Raw genomic sequence first — 16,101 nt, forward strand, 5'->3', positions numbered from 1 at the left:
GGAAACGCTGGATGCATCTAATCCTTAGACATACAGTAAGAAGCTGGATACACCAAGTGTCAGACATATCACTTCTCAGAAGGAGAGGCATGTATGAAGATGCTTCCAAGTTCCTACAATAAAATGGAAACATTGTGGCAATATATATATATATATATATATATATATATATATATATATATATATACACTGCTACATCTGATGTAGTGCTATAGTAACACTGCATGTCTTCTTCGTATATACAGAATATATAACCAAAGGAGAGCTGATAAACAACGCTCCTAGCATGCTGTGCCATATACATTCATGGATCAGTGCATTAGATTTTACAGCCATGCCTATGTTCTATCATGAGTGATGCCTATGTTCTATCATGATGCCTATGTTCTATCATGAGTGATGCCTATGTTCTGTCATGATGCCTATGTTCTGTCATGAGTGATGCCTATGTTCTATCATGAGTGATGCCTATGTTCTATCATGATGCCTATGTTCTGTCATGAGTGATGCCTATGTTCTATCATGATGCCTATGTTCTGTCATGAGAGATGCCTATGTTCTATCATGATGCCTATGTTCTGTCATGAGTGATGCCTATGTTCTATCATGATGCCTATGTTCTGTCATGAGTGATGCCTATGTTCTATCATGAGTGATGCCTATGTTCTATCATGATGCCTATGTTCTGTCATGAGTGATGCCTATGTTCTATCATGATGCCTATGTTCTATCATGAGTGATGCCTATGTTCTATCATGATGCCTATGTTCTGTCATGAGTGATGCCTATGTTCTATCATGATGCCTATGTTCTGTCATGAGTGATGCCTATGTTCTATCATGATGCCTATGTTCTGTCATGAGTGATGGGTGCGACTTATGTCAGAGATGTCGCACACTTGTCTCGCCTGCGCCGTTAACATGGTGACATACAGCTGTGATGTAGTAAGGGGAGGCTGTATTTACCTTCATTATTTGGGATAGCCAAGGTCTCCGAGAAGCAGTAGCAGCAGCAGGTAATAAGCCATATCCAAAGGGTTAAATATGAGCCAAATCCAGTAGCCAGAGCCCTAGAAGATCCAGTGTTCCAGCAGGGCAGCCGGGAGGCAGCAGCAGCAGCAGACCTGGCAGGCAGCATCTTCATCTAGAGCAGGCTGCTCCTCTTCCTCCCTAGATGTCCAGGCACACAATCCTTCAGAATCCAGGAGCTGGGGGAGAACTTGTCCCTTCTTCCCCTCAGTGCTTGTCTCTTCCTGGGATGTGATCAGGTGTAAGGCTCTCTCTCTCCTTCCTCCTCCTCTCCTACAAATAACCCTGATGTGCCTCCTTCTTCTCTCCTCCTCTTCTCCACTTTGATGTGGACGCGTGTGTGATGATGATGATGATGGTGGTGATGATGATGAAGGCTCACAGGAGCCGGATGATGGGGGATGTGACAACCCCCTCACACACTTTTCTTCCTCTTACTAAAAGTCAGATGTTATAGAGAAAAAAAGAAGAGGTGAATGGGGAGGAGGGGAGCAGCAATGATGTCCACATTTAGGCTGGAGGATAGGGGGCTAGTGAAGGGGGTAGGGGGCGACTATAGAAGTGCAGGGAGAGGAATGGAGGATAAGAAGTAACCATCCAGTGCCAGGACTCTCCACACTTCTCTCAGCTCAGCTGCCAGGGACACTGTGTAGACATCCTGCTCAGGAGGGGATGGAGTCAGTGGGAAGTTGAGAAGCATCAGAGGATGGAGGAGAATGCCATGCTGCCTGTGCTGCCTGCCTGTCTGCTGCCAGCCAGCTCCAGCACCACAGCTCTGCTCCCTGCTAGACACACACTTCTGCTACTGCCTGCAGGAAATACAATAAGCCCTGCATTGTACCCAGCCTGACAGTAACAATCCCACAAAGGGAGGAAGGGATCTGCATTAGAAATCTCTCTTGTCAGGTTTAATGAAATATAAGAGTCCTTTAGAGCTGCTGATACGTGATCCTCACCACTCACCAGTGTGACATCCCTGCAAATGCAATGGTGGAATGCTGTGCTGCTGGGATTAGCCCGCTGACGTTTAGGAATATTGCTATAGTGAGAAACTCTTCTCTCAGAATGATAGCCATGTTTTTATATTTTTATTTTTTTTTACTCCAGTGTTAAAATAGGGGAAATGCTATAGTAAAAAAGAAGAATGCTTCTCAAAAAATAAAAAGGGTGCCCTATCATTAAAATCAGGATACCGCTACATTAACAATGTCGATTTTTTTTTTTACTTATATAAAATCTCATATTACCGATTACTATTACCTCCTTTCAAACGCTGCACATCTCTATGTTTGAGACTTCACCTATATTGAAAAGGAAGTGACCCTATAAAAAAAAAAAAAAAACCTTATAAAGAAAAGTATTCTCTCACTTTCAAAACAGATATACCTTCAAATAAGACTACCCGTCCATAAAACTTCCCATGTATAACTTCTCTACACGTAAAATAAGAAGTAGACAAAGTCGGCATGCTCATTTAAGTAGAATAGAAATACTTTAGTGGTGTACAATACTTATCCTTAACCCCTTCATGACCAAAGGTCATTGATGCACGGATGTCCAGGTCACACTGAAGCAATGTTCTCCTCCTCGCTTTTATTTTTTTACCTACAGGGCTGGTTGGGGGCTCATTTTATGTACCATGATATAGTTTTAATTTTCTTTCTCTGACGCAGCCCAAAATGGCCTAAATGACCAGGCGCCATTTTACATTTTTTTATTTTAATTTTTTCCTCCTCGCCATCTACGAGCTCTAGCACTTTCATGTTTCTATCTACAGGGCCATGTAAGGGCTTGTTTACTACTTTGTAATGGCGCCTTTCAATTTACCATGAAATTTATGACGGAACCCCACAAATATTATTTAAGGGTGAAATTGAAAAAGAAATGCAATTTTGAAACTTTTGGGGGGTTGCCGTGTCAACTAATGCACTGTATGGTAAAACTGACATCATATCTTTATTTTGTAAACCATTCTGAATACAAGCCTAGACATGTTTCCATAGCTTTTCTATTATTTTATTTATTTATTATTTACAGTAAAAACTTTTTTTTTGCAAATAATTATTACTAAAATTGCCCTATTGTGACACTTATTTTTTTATTTTTTTTTTGGACCTACGCGGCTGTATGAGATGTAATTTTTTGCGCCACAATCTCTAGTTTTTATTAGTATCATATTTTTGTAGATTAAATGTTTTAATCGCTTTTTTTGATGATGATGGAGGTGTGAGCAGCATGCTAGGTCTCCCACACTATTAACTTTTTGTCTATTCTTATCTGAGGAAGTGGCCATGTGCCTTGAAAACGTGTTTATAACTATTGGATACAAAGCCTGGATACAAACTTTTGGATACAAAGCCTGCGCTTATGGTTAATGTGTTTTTGAAGTTTGGATTGTCCTGACATCTCCCCCATACATGGATGTACTACTGTGGAGGTGTGGCTGGTATCTATACTTCACTCTACTCACATATACTGTATGTGTGGCTATACACAACCTAATCAGGTGAGTCTTCAATTATCGTCACATTATTGCCTTACTGTGGTCCTGAGTGTACTACCCAATCAGGCGCTCTGCCTGTTTTTTTGTTTGTGGCGTTTAGGGGGTTAATGGCAGGCAGCTGTGTGACTGCGGCTGCCATCATTGTTCTCAGCTGCTGGCACATTATTGTGTGTGCAGGGCTTATCACACTAAAGAAGCTACACACACATTAAAACCCCTTCTTGCCAGGTACATATATATATATATATATATATATATATTCCTACTGCACACAGCATCGACAGTAGAAACTTATACAGCCGTATGGCTGACATTAAGGGGTTAAAGGGGTTATTTTATGATATAAAGTGATGACAAAAGGAGACATTTACTTTAAACCTTTACCTTTTTGCATTATGACTTCTCCACACAGGTGTAAAGGGTTAATTTAGCAGTTTAAAAACCTTATTTTATATCATCCATTATGGTACTTGTTCCAGTAAAAAGTGATCTTTTAGCAGCTGTGGATTGTGCTACATGGGCGGGGCTTCACGGATGCAGCACCACGTTGCCCCACCCACAGTGCCACTGTAGGCCCCGCCCCTCCATGATGTCTTCACCGCATAGGCCTGCCCCCTTGACACCGATTGGAATGGGCCAGCCTAAAGGTCTAGGCCCCACTCCCTCTAGGTCAGCCCATATCAATGGCCAATGAGGGGGTGGGCCAATGCATCGATGATGGAACAAAGGGATGGGGCCTACGTAGGCAATGTGGGTGGGGCTAAGTGGCGCTGAGGTGAAGCCCCGCCCCGTTAACACAATCCACAGATGATAAAAGATCACTTTTTGAACAAGCACCATGACGCATGATATAAAATAAGGTATGAAAACTGCTAAATTTAACCATTACACCTGTGTAGATAAGTCATACTGCAAAAAGGGGGTGACAGAGTCACTTTAAAATGTTTCCTGTTTATGGTGTGCCGGAAGCTGTCAGTGGTCTCGGTTTGTACTTTGAATAAAGGCTGGTAGCAGACTACTTGGAAAAGATATGAGCATGTCTTATTATCAATGACTGTTTTTATGTTCCATGTACTTGTGTTGTACTGTTTGGTAGAAAGAATGGATGCTAAGCAACTTTTGACTTGGAAATTACCTGTAATTTATGTAATAAATTGTACATGGAAAACATGGATAAACATAGACACAGTCATAGGCCATAGACTGTATCCACGTTTTCCAGGACTCCTTAGCCACAAGTAATCAAATACAGCACGCTTGAGGTCTGCTCATCTCTACTACACATGTATTTTTAAAATGCAGCATGTGATCCTTTCATCAGTTTTGTAAATGGAATGGGCCCATTGAAGTCTATGGAGAAGGATTAAAATATGGATGTATATGTATTTGTTCTGTAAATCATCCGTATTGTTTTTTTTTATCCTGTTACACTGTTTTTCAAAGTGTAATTTTATTTCCTGCCCAAAAGTCACCCAATCATTATTTACTGCACAGAAATATGAAGTACCTATAAAGCCCCTTTCACACATCTGTTAATTCTGTCTATGCAAATGTTGACAGATGAAGGCCCATTCATTTCTATGGCCCCATACACACATTCCGCCCATACTGCAATTGCATGACGGATCCTCTATTGTTAGTGCTGTCCATGGCTGCAGACAGTGGTACTGTGCGAAAGTGGCCTAAATGAGACTCCTTTAAAAGGTACCTACCATTTTGTTCAGGGAGCAGGATATCTTTTCAAAACTCCTGTAGCTCTGCACTAAAGTGACCGTGTGGACCTGAGGGAAGTGTATTTCAATGCAGTCTATGGAGCTTCTGGCAGGTCCATACTACGCTCGCTTTAGAACGGAGCTCCGGGAGTCTTAAAGGGTATCTTGCCACATTAACAAAACGGTAGATACCTTTAAAAGAGGAATTCTGGGCAACTTTGTTAAAAAAAAAAAATCCAAAAAATGCAAGGGTCTTACCTATATTCCCCCCTGACACCCTTCATGTGGTTGTACAGTATTCCCGCTCCTCTGATGCAGTTTTCCTCCTGCTACATTTCTTGCTGTTTCTTTCCCCTTGCACTGCTACCAGACTACCCAATAGTCTTTGACTATCCTGTGTCTCCCACCATGTTACCCCCCCAACACATGCCCCACCTCTTTCTGCCCACACCCCACCCCTCCCATCTCTGCTGTCTCTCACGTCTGCATCCTCAGTCTGTGCTCAGCAAAAAAAACGAATGTGAGATAGTGGTCACATGTCAGAGGTCACATGACAGAGGGCAATGCAATGTTCCAGAATAAGTGTGCCGTTGCTGTTCTGTTATATGTAGTTTGGCACAAAGGTATTTTCTATTTTAGTGTTCTGTGGATTGTAAAGGTGTATTCTGCAATCCCACCACTAGATGTCTCACTATAGGTTATGTTCTGTATGGCACAGCTGCAGAAAATTCTTTACAAAAGGGTTAACTGTTTCTTTGATTGACTGTATGTGTTATCCAATCAGATGTCATGGTTTGTAAGCTGACTGAGACCAATCCCTGTCCAGGATGCCTCATGCAGAGCCCTCCTCTAGTTCCCAGCCTATCAGAGGCCTTATTTTGTGTCACACAATATGTTTCCTCCAATCGCAGAGCTCCCTATGTGGTAAGGTAAAGCCAGTTTAGTGAAGTCTAGCCTAAGGAAAAGGAGGAGAGAGTAGGCTAGTCAGGTACCAGTCAGTGAGGTAGTTTTCTTTATGAAAAGAGTTCCAGATCTTGCCATGTCTGGCTAGAATACACTGCGGGGGAGATTTATCAAACATGGTGTAAAGTGAAACTGGCCCAGTTGCCCCTAGCAACCAATCAGATTCCTCCTTTCATTTTCCAAAGAGTCTGTGAGGGATGAAAGGTGGAATCTGATTGATTGATTGCTAGGGGCAACTGAGCCAGTTTTACTTTACACCATGTTTGATAAATCTCCCCCTTAGTGAGGCTACCAAGAGATAGGGGAACACTTATTTCACACTGAGGGGCTATCAGATTGTTCTCTATGAAACCCTGCCAGAAGTCTGCAGGAGATACTATAAGAATCAGCAGTCATATATGTGCAGGTATAGCCAGGAACTCTGCTGCCAGTGCTAGGATTCCTAAGCGGTCACCCTGACGGCTAGCTCACCCAGAAGTGGGGCCTGCATTCCTGTGCCTGTGTCACTTGGTGCCCACAGACAGCAAAAAGGCGGAAGGTTATACCCATGGATTGAAGTACTTTTATCATTGCCACACACACACAAAGTGGTCAGAGCCCCTCCAGTTAAGTACCCAAGGGTCTGAATAGGTGCCCCTTCTCTCAAGTAGCCCACTGCCACTGAAGCCAAGCCTATATCCTATATCCACCAGCAAGAAGCTGTGAAGTGTATCCAAGCCTATATCCAAAGTTTATCTAAAGTCACCCAGCTAAAAGTATCTCAGTTAGCAAAGTTGTATTATCTGTATTGCACATTGATTCAAGACAGACTGTTATATTTTGCACTGTACTTTTTAGAAGATTACTTCAGTAAAGTTTTGCACTTGTTTAAGAGATTTCTGGACTCCTCACACTACACCTAAAGACTGTTCTATCCCAGAAGTGTGTGTTGGTATACTGAGGGGTGGCTGCATACCACTCCTGCCCACCATGACAAGTGCCTCAGGGGTACATCACCATCTTGCCCTAGCTAAGTCCACCTGGATCACCACACCTTCATTTACTGGATGTCAGTCAACTACCAGTGCGGCAAAACTGTGCAGACACAGTAATACAATATATAGAGACATTGATATAACTTTCAGTGTATTTTTAATAGAAAATTCTTTCCCCTATCTGGAGTTCCCCTTTAAGTTGTATTAATGCCCTACTATGCTCCTCACTATTTAAGGATTGTATAGAATAGGTTGGGTATTTGCAATGCAATATTTAGGGAACTGCCTATTCTTATTACAATATATCCCCAAGCTGCAACAGCTGCAACCAACCATACCTATCAACTGAATGGCCACTGTCATACCTTCATAGGCTAGGTTCACCAAAGCAAGAGCCAGAGCTGTCATAAAGTGGTATACTTCTCTTCCCTGTTCATTCTCCAGGATACCAAGACTGACTGCTAATTTGGGACCTGACACTATCTCCACCCATAGAGGTCATGATCCATTTAAAAGAACATGTTCAGTTACGATTGCTATTTTTTGTGCATCCTCCATGCAGTCTTCGTATATAGTAGCGTTCCTCCAGTTTTGATAATAAAACATTTCATAAAGTGTTCTCTACTGCATAATTAAGGGGATAATATAGGTTATGTGTTCATAGGCAGTGAAATGTTAGCAGAACTAACCGAAGTAGCCAGTGCCATTTATGAAATAAATCATGTCCCTTATCACACCCTAGGGAGAGATGTCTTTCATTTGTAACAGATATCTTGGTAAAAAGCCTTCAGAAAATGATCCACTTGTACTCCAAAGAAAAAAAGCTCTTGTCCTTTTAGCTACTGGAAAAACATGTTTGATCCTTTTGCCTTTTTTTTCTTCCTTGTATAACACCGAGCTTCTGAAAACTGGTGGAGCCGTTACAGGATAAGTTGCCATCAACACCATTAGCCACAGAGATAAGTAATGCATTAATAATAATATAGTACTGGGAAGAAAGCAAAGCCTAATTAAATGTTCCCTTTTGGATGACATTTAGAGATTGTTCTGAAGGTAATGCATAAAATTTATTTTGTTGTCCATGTAACCTGAGGGTTTTTCTTTTTTAAGTGCACATCTCAAGAGACAAATGCGGGGGCATATACATGATGACTCTAAACTGTAAAAGGGGTATCCAGGACTTTACCCCTTAAAGGGAGTATCCGGAGAACAGGAAATGTTCTACCTCTTCTGCTCTCCGGCGCTCCACTTCCTCTAGCTGTCTGTATTGATAACATATGGGAGCATGTTTCACCCACACGCAATGCCTAATAGCTGCCCAATGTTACCACGACATAGATAACATCAAGCAGCTATTAATCACTGCCCTCAGCATGTCCTACCCCCCACCCCTCTTGTCTGTGGAAGCATCAGCACAGACGAGCAGACCAAAGAAGTGGTGCAATGAAGGGCAGAAGGGGTGGGACCTCTCTGGATTTCCCCTTTAAAGAGAAATTGACAGCATAAACAGTAACATACACGTACAGGATCATGGTACCTATGTTTTTGGTGGCTGTCTCTATATTAACTATTTGTGTTAACTTTTGTATTTGTATTAACTGTCAACTTAATACTGTATTAAATGTCTCTGTATTAACTTGTAATTACTATTTGTATTAACTTTTGCTGTTTGGTCACAGTGTTTTAGAGTAACGTTTGTGACACTGATTATGTCCACCCTGTTGCTTTGCCCCCCACTTCATCACAAGGCCCCTCTGCCTCCTCACAGTAACATTGGGCAAATGTGCTACCTTACAATATCCCCATGCCTCCCCATAGGGTAGTTAAAAGTCCTGCTTGTCAGGCATGCTGTGAGGAGGCAGAGCGGACATTAAGTGATAGTGGAAGGGGGTGAAGCAACGCGGCCATCATCAGTTTATAACAGATCATGGTAACTCATGCAAAGGTCCAGTCTATCAGCATTTGAATATCAGTGGCTGCAGAAGTTGGGTGCAGCCCTAGAGAGTCTGGGAAAACATTATTACAGCCTATAACCTATGGCTGTATCCCTGTCATCCAGGACTCTCCAGGGCTACATCCAATTTCTTCAGGCACCGGTATTCAAAAGCTTGCTCGAGTTGTGCTCATCTCTACTGCTTATCACTCTTATTGTGAAGTAGTGGCACAGCAGGGTGGGCATCATCACTGGCACAGACTGGCCTCTGCATGCTTCCCTTAGCGCGTGGTCCCCGCTTTGCTCGTGATTTCTGCTCATGGTTCCTGCTTGTGGATCCTGCTGCCCGTATCTGCTGTCACTGTTTCCTGCTCCGCATTTACCGCTCTTGGTACCAGCTCTGCTGCCAGCCGTGAGTCCTGCTGTGGTTCTGCCTGCCGCCTATGTGTCACCAGCTGCACCTCGTCTGCCTCCGCTAGCAAGCTAAGCCAGGGGTAGCGATCTGGGGGTCGCTTGCCGCAGCAAGTCCGTCCCACCTTGAGGTGGTTAGAATCCACTTCCTGGTGCTGCTTATGTGATCACTAGCAGTGGTTCGGCGGATCCACAACTCCTGCTGTTACAATATTTTGTATTTTGAGGTTCTATTAACCACATGAAGAATGTCGGGGGGAGGGGGGTACATAGGTAAGAAACTTGCATTCTTTCGAATTTTTCTTAAACAAGGCTGCCCATAGTTCCCCTTTGAGGACCATCTACCTGCCTCCTATGATATCCCACTCATTGTCACAAGATAATCAGTACAATTTGTCTCAATGCTATTAATGCTATTAAAAGTAATATTTAACTAAAAAAGAAAACTGCTAAAGTTTTACCAGAACCAAACAAGGTCTGCAATGCTGAAAATGAGGAAACAGAGGATAGCACAGATGGTACCAATTATGTAACAAGCATTAATGGCAAATATTAGTTGAGATGATTACCAAAGGAAATGGCTGAGGCTAAATCTGCTTATTATATATGCAGGTGTTTAGCTCCACAGAAGAGATCGCTAGGGTAGAGCTCTGATGATGAACTTGGTTATTCTCTTTTAAAATATTGAATTATTTTATGTTCATACACTTTTCTTTATTTTTCTATTTTAGCATTGCCATACAGAGCGGAGGTACTAATTGAAGGCTTAATACTAATTGTAGAGTCTAAATGGGAAAACTAATACTGTTTGTGGCACACACAAAAGCTGTACGACTACTGTGTACTACTACTGTGTTTACCATTTGGGGTACCATTGATACGCATTTTGTATAAAAGGAGAAGTGAAGAGGATAATGAAAAAGTAAGGAGTTTGAAGTAAATGTATTATCAGAAAATAATTTATTTAATTTTTTTTATAATACACATTTTTAAATAAATTTTGGTTATTTTACATGTTTTCATTTTACAATCTATAGTAATGAATACTCCTAAAATCTGGAGGTTTACTTTCTCACCACCTGCTGTAAAGTGATCTGGGCAGCATTGCAGCAATATGTGACACCAGTAGATTGAGGCGACTAGAGCAGCTCCCTGTAGAATTACCTCATTAAAGGTCACAATTATCTCATGCGGACAGCTCCTGTCTATTGTCATCTATGTCCATGGGGCTTGCTGTAAAGAATGTTACTAATGCTGTTAAAACAGTTCAAGCAAGGTGGCAATTCCCATAACAATGTACAAAAAATAAAATTAAAAAATTTACAGTATAATTAGGCTGGGTTCACACTATGTATATTTGAGGCTGTATTTGTGAGGCTGTATAGCAACCAAAACCAGGAGTGGATTGAAAACACAGAAAGGCTCTGTTCACATAATGTTGTAATTGAGTGGATGGCCGCCATTTAATGGCAAATATTTGCTGTTATTTTAAAACAACGGCTGTGGTATTGAAATAATGGCCGTTATTTACTGTTATATGGCGGCCATCCACTCAATTTCAACATTGTGTGAACAGATCCTTTCTGTGTTTTCAATCCACTCCTGGTTTTGGTTGCTATGAGGACCTGACATGAGGACCAAATACAGCCTCAAATATACATAGTGTGAACCCAGCCTATTAAAATAGAAACTTTCAAATTCATACAATACATTCCCTTTAAGTTGTTTATTCAGGCACAGGTCATTGCTGGAAGAAGTCTTCATCGCAGAGGTGAATGGAGAATAAAAGGGAAAAGAAGGACTCCAATTCTTAGAAGTAAAGCAGGTTAGTGAATTTGAGCTCAGTGGCAAGGCATGTAGTACTTTATGCATCACTGTTAAATCACCAGAAGAAAGCTGTAGTGTAAGGAGTCCAAGAATAAAGAGTCCCTGCTCCTGTATGTGCAATTCATTGCATGCCAAGCCAATAGTGTTTTACACCACCGAAATAATATACCTTGCCACCAATACAGATGGTGACCACTACAACAATATTTGCTTTTTGGATACTGGTCATTTTTGGTAAAGGTATAACTATTATTTAGAGGTATAGACCGTTGTCACACATAAAAACTTGTCTTTGTTGTTATAGTCTCTGTGCATATCTTTCTTTTCATGAAATGCAAAGCACATCTTTATATACAGTACCATAGGGATGCAGAGTACCATAGTAACATACCTTCTAGGGCTGAAAATTTAAATATGTTCATCCAGTTCTCTGGAGGAAGGCAAAAAAAATCTCAACACATTAAAAGTTGAGTGGTTGCAGTGTCCTTGCCACTCCCAATGCAGCTCTATTCTTTAACCCCACCCTTGGTTAAATAGAGAAGAAATCAGGCGATACCTTTTGGAGGCTAACTGAGTATATTTGATTATAAGCTTTCGATAGTCTAGCTCCCTTCGTCAGACGTCATGTTATACTAAAATTGAAAAAAATCACAGACTTATATACGCACTAGACAGAGCTCATAAAAGGATTTTAGGAAACTTTAGAAATAACAAAATGCAATATAGACTGCATTATACTATATCAATTCGTATGTGTTAACATTTATGTAGACAGCTTTATCTGTAATGTACTGTGCCAAGTATAAGGATAGCACAGAGCCAAGTCTAGTGGCAATTAATAACAGGACTGTGTGTAATACCAGAAGTGGAATAATTGTGTCGGTCTCATGAGGGTTGTTAGAGTAGATCTTAGTGTACAAACAAGCACTTTTATTCAGGATGAAATCCACTGTATCTCTGCGTATGCTACCGATATTAAATGATCATTTGTGTCTAATTCATTTGTGCAGACACAGAGGGAATATACTGTTAATTCATGATAATGACCATGCAAGCAGAAGAATAAATCAGACCCACATTTGATTCTGAGCCATGTATAAGTCCTGCAGTCCCCACTTCCACACTCTTATCCAACACTAAACCCCCCTTCAGGTGTATATAAGGTCTATATAATATTTAGAGGGATTCGTCTTTCCAGTCAGACACAGTGCTCTTTGCTTCCACCTCTGTCCATGTCAGTAACTGCCCAGAGCAGTAGAAAATCCTCACAGAAAACTTCTCATGCGCTAAACAGTTCCTGATACAGACAGAGGTGGCAGCAGAGAGCACTGTGTCAGACTGAAAAGAATATAATACTTCCTATAGGGATATACAGCAACCAAGGGCCCTATTCCACCGGACGATTATCGTTCAGATTATCGATAAATCGTTCGAATTTAAACGATAATCGTTCGTTTGAAATGCATTTAACGATTAACGACCGAACGAGAAATCGTTGATCGCTTTATAAGACCTGGACCTATTTTTATCGTTGCTCGTTCGCAAATTGTTCGCATTGAATAAGACATTGTTTGGTCATTCGCAGTAGGTACGAACGCAATAGCGAAGAAATAGCGAAGAAAAAGCGATCTCAAATATGATCATAAGTAACAATTATCGTTCCATGGAAATGAGTGAACGTTTTCAGGTCTTTCTCAAAAGCGGTCGTTTGAGATCGTTAATCTTTAATCATCCAGTGGAATAGGGCCCTAAGAGTACTTGAAGTACTTGACGGCTTGGGTGGCAAAAGTATAGGGACAGACAAACAGATTTGACTATATTTTTAATTTTTAATATTTCAATGTTGTATTTTTATTTGAAGTGATCAGGTTTGGTTTAACTGGGAACAGTAAAACCTGACTTTTTGATAGTACTGGACTGTTCGTATCAGCTGTACATAATGCCTAGACTTAAGATATTGTTTAACATTGCACGACAAGAGCCGCTTGATAGAACTTTAACCAAACTAAAGCCTAGAATTACAAATCCCCAACATAGAAAATAACATATTGCAGAGTAAGTGCAAGTATTGATCTTGTTCAATGCTTCAATGGTTTGGTGAGGTTGTTGGTCATGGTTGGATGAATAGATTTTTTTTTTTTAACGCTGCTCATAGTCGAGTTTACTTCTTCAGTTTCTTAAAACAGTGGAATACTTATCTTTGCCAAATACCATCAATGACTGGGAAATAGCTCATCACAGCCCATGATTGTACTGCTAAGGTATTTCTAACAAAGACTAGCTACTAGATTCTAAACATTCTACTACAGTCCTATGAAAAATAAAAGATTTATTTCAAGATTTTTGACATACCAATGTTTGATCTTCAAATATATTCAAATAGTAACCAAAAAACAAAAACCAGTTGACTTGGACCATTGACAGCAGTTTGAAATCTCTATTTGACCATCATCTTCCAGGGCATGGAAGGATTAATGCCCAATCGACATTTTTTTCTAGTTCTTCCTTCAGACCTAATGTAGAGGCAATACTGCTCACCACCTCAGTCCTGTCCACTCCTCTACCATGCTGCCAGGTCCCATCTCCTCCACTGATGTGCTTATGTCTGCTGCTTACTTCTGCTTGCCACTGCAATTCCACCTCTGTCCACTAGGGTGTGCTTGCCCACTTGCTATGGATTTAAAGGGCAAGCTTGTCTTCTTCTATTTCTGCCTTCTCCTAATCTAGTTCCACCTGCGCCTATTTAAAGCACTCCACCTGTTCTTCCTTGCCTGAGTGTTGTTGGATCTTTGCATTCCTTGAAGGTGTGTTCTGTGATTCTGCTGTCCCGTGTATGCTGACCTGTGCATATTTCTCAATTTATGCTTGCCTGTCTGAGCTCTGTCTTTACCATTTGCGTCTCCTGTTGCTGACTCGGATTGCCTTTCCAGCCTCTGAAGCCAACGGTCCTGATCATTTGCCTAATTGACTATTATTGCTGTCTTATCTCTGGTACCATGCTGACCCTCTTGATGCTGACCTGGTCTGCTAAATACCCTTACTCAGCCATTTCTCTGGTGCTTCACTCCAGCACTGTTTGGTATTTGAAACCAACTGCTACAAACACTAGGACCACACTTGTGAAGCGACCTGGTGTTCTCTGGCTGCAAAAGTCTAGATTCTGCATCCTGGAGTAGGTTAAAGGGTTAAAACCTAGAGAGCATTTGGACTTCTCTTCTCAAAGTGTCCCAAAGCCAAACCAGTTTGGGCCCACATCCATTGCATGTTACACTATCTTTCTGGAGACCACAGAGAGCTCTTTAGACATGGCAATGCCTAGCAAAACTTACGTATTCCAGATAACAGATTTTTTTTAAGGATTGCTGGGGAAGCATTGAAATAAAAATACACATACTTACCTACCTCACTTCCTTGGGGCTCTCCATGTGATGGCTTCCAGTCCTCTGCTGAATGTTCTGGTTGCTACTTACAAGATGCACTGGTCTCGGCAGTGATGGCCCTCTTAGATAATCACTGACTGAAGTGCCATCACTGCCAAGATGAGTCCAGTCCGGAAGTAGCAGCAAGATTGATTAGGTAATAATAAATGTGGACAGTAAACTCTGCTATACTTGAGGGACATTGGTCACCAGTCAGGATAGGGTATATATAAATGGACTTATAAATGACTATCTGTTAGGGCACCCTATAGTTGCCCTAACTGAATTAATTAGTTCAGGTTACAGAAGTTCTTTACGGACTCAGAAGTGTGAGGTCTTTATAAGTAGTATCCAAACTGTTGCATATTATATTATGTAATATTTATTAGGTTCCAGATGTTCATCAGATTATAGTGGCTTGTGGCATTAAATCCAATAACATTGAAGCCTTCCAGTGAAGGTGAATAGAAATCTAGGTTATTAAGCTGTGGCATGAAATACACTTTCATAGTAGGCTTATCTTTTAATGGCAGTAATTAAATTGCTGTATTCAGAACTAAAAAGCATTGATGTTTATCTGGGAAAGAGCACATAATAGGGAAAATTAAGAGAAAGGCACATTGCCGCGGCTTAGAAATATGGTAGTTTTCAGTAGTTACAATTAGCTGCAAATGTGTCTATTGAGTAGACTGTGATTTATATATATAAAGTCAAGTGACAACAGGCTTTGAAAACCATTTTATATACATTGACGGTTCGTTATAACGTTAATATGGTGATGTAGAACACTGTCCATAAAATCATGCAGGCAACAAAAGTTTAGAGGTTTTTAAAACTTTTCATCAGAAGTGCAGCTAATATTGAGTAATAGGAACACAGTCAATAAATAGCATTCTTATTATGTACACTGTGGCATCATTGCTATGGCATCCAGTGATTGTGGAAGAAAGGAGGCCTCACAGCAAAAATCCAAATATAACCTCTAGATGGAATTCATTAACTGTACATACTTGCCTGGCGCTTGTTTACCTTCTCTTTCCCATTCTTTAAAAATGGTGGATAAGTAATGAGGATGCCCCTCCTGTCAAACTCTTTTTCTTTTTCCAAGATTTCCCTGTCTTTTGAAGGGAACTATTCTGCATGGGAAGGGGAAATGGGGTGAACCACAATGACTGTGCATGCAGCTCCTAAAATATATCAGATTGGTTTCAATGGATAGCCAAGCTTAGAAACTTTGAAATTTAAAGAAAAAATTGTAACACAATCCAAGAATTTGGATCCTAACTCCTTTCTGATCCATGACATGCAGTAATGTCTCAAAAGGGGTTATC

This window comes from Dendropsophus ebraccatus, chromosome 7, assembly GCF_027789765.1.
Source record: "Dendropsophus ebraccatus isolate aDenEbr1 chromosome 7, aDenEbr1.pat, whole genome shotgun sequence".
NCBI lineage: Eukaryota > Metazoa > Chordata > Amphibia > Anura > Hylidae > Dendropsophus > Dendropsophus ebraccatus.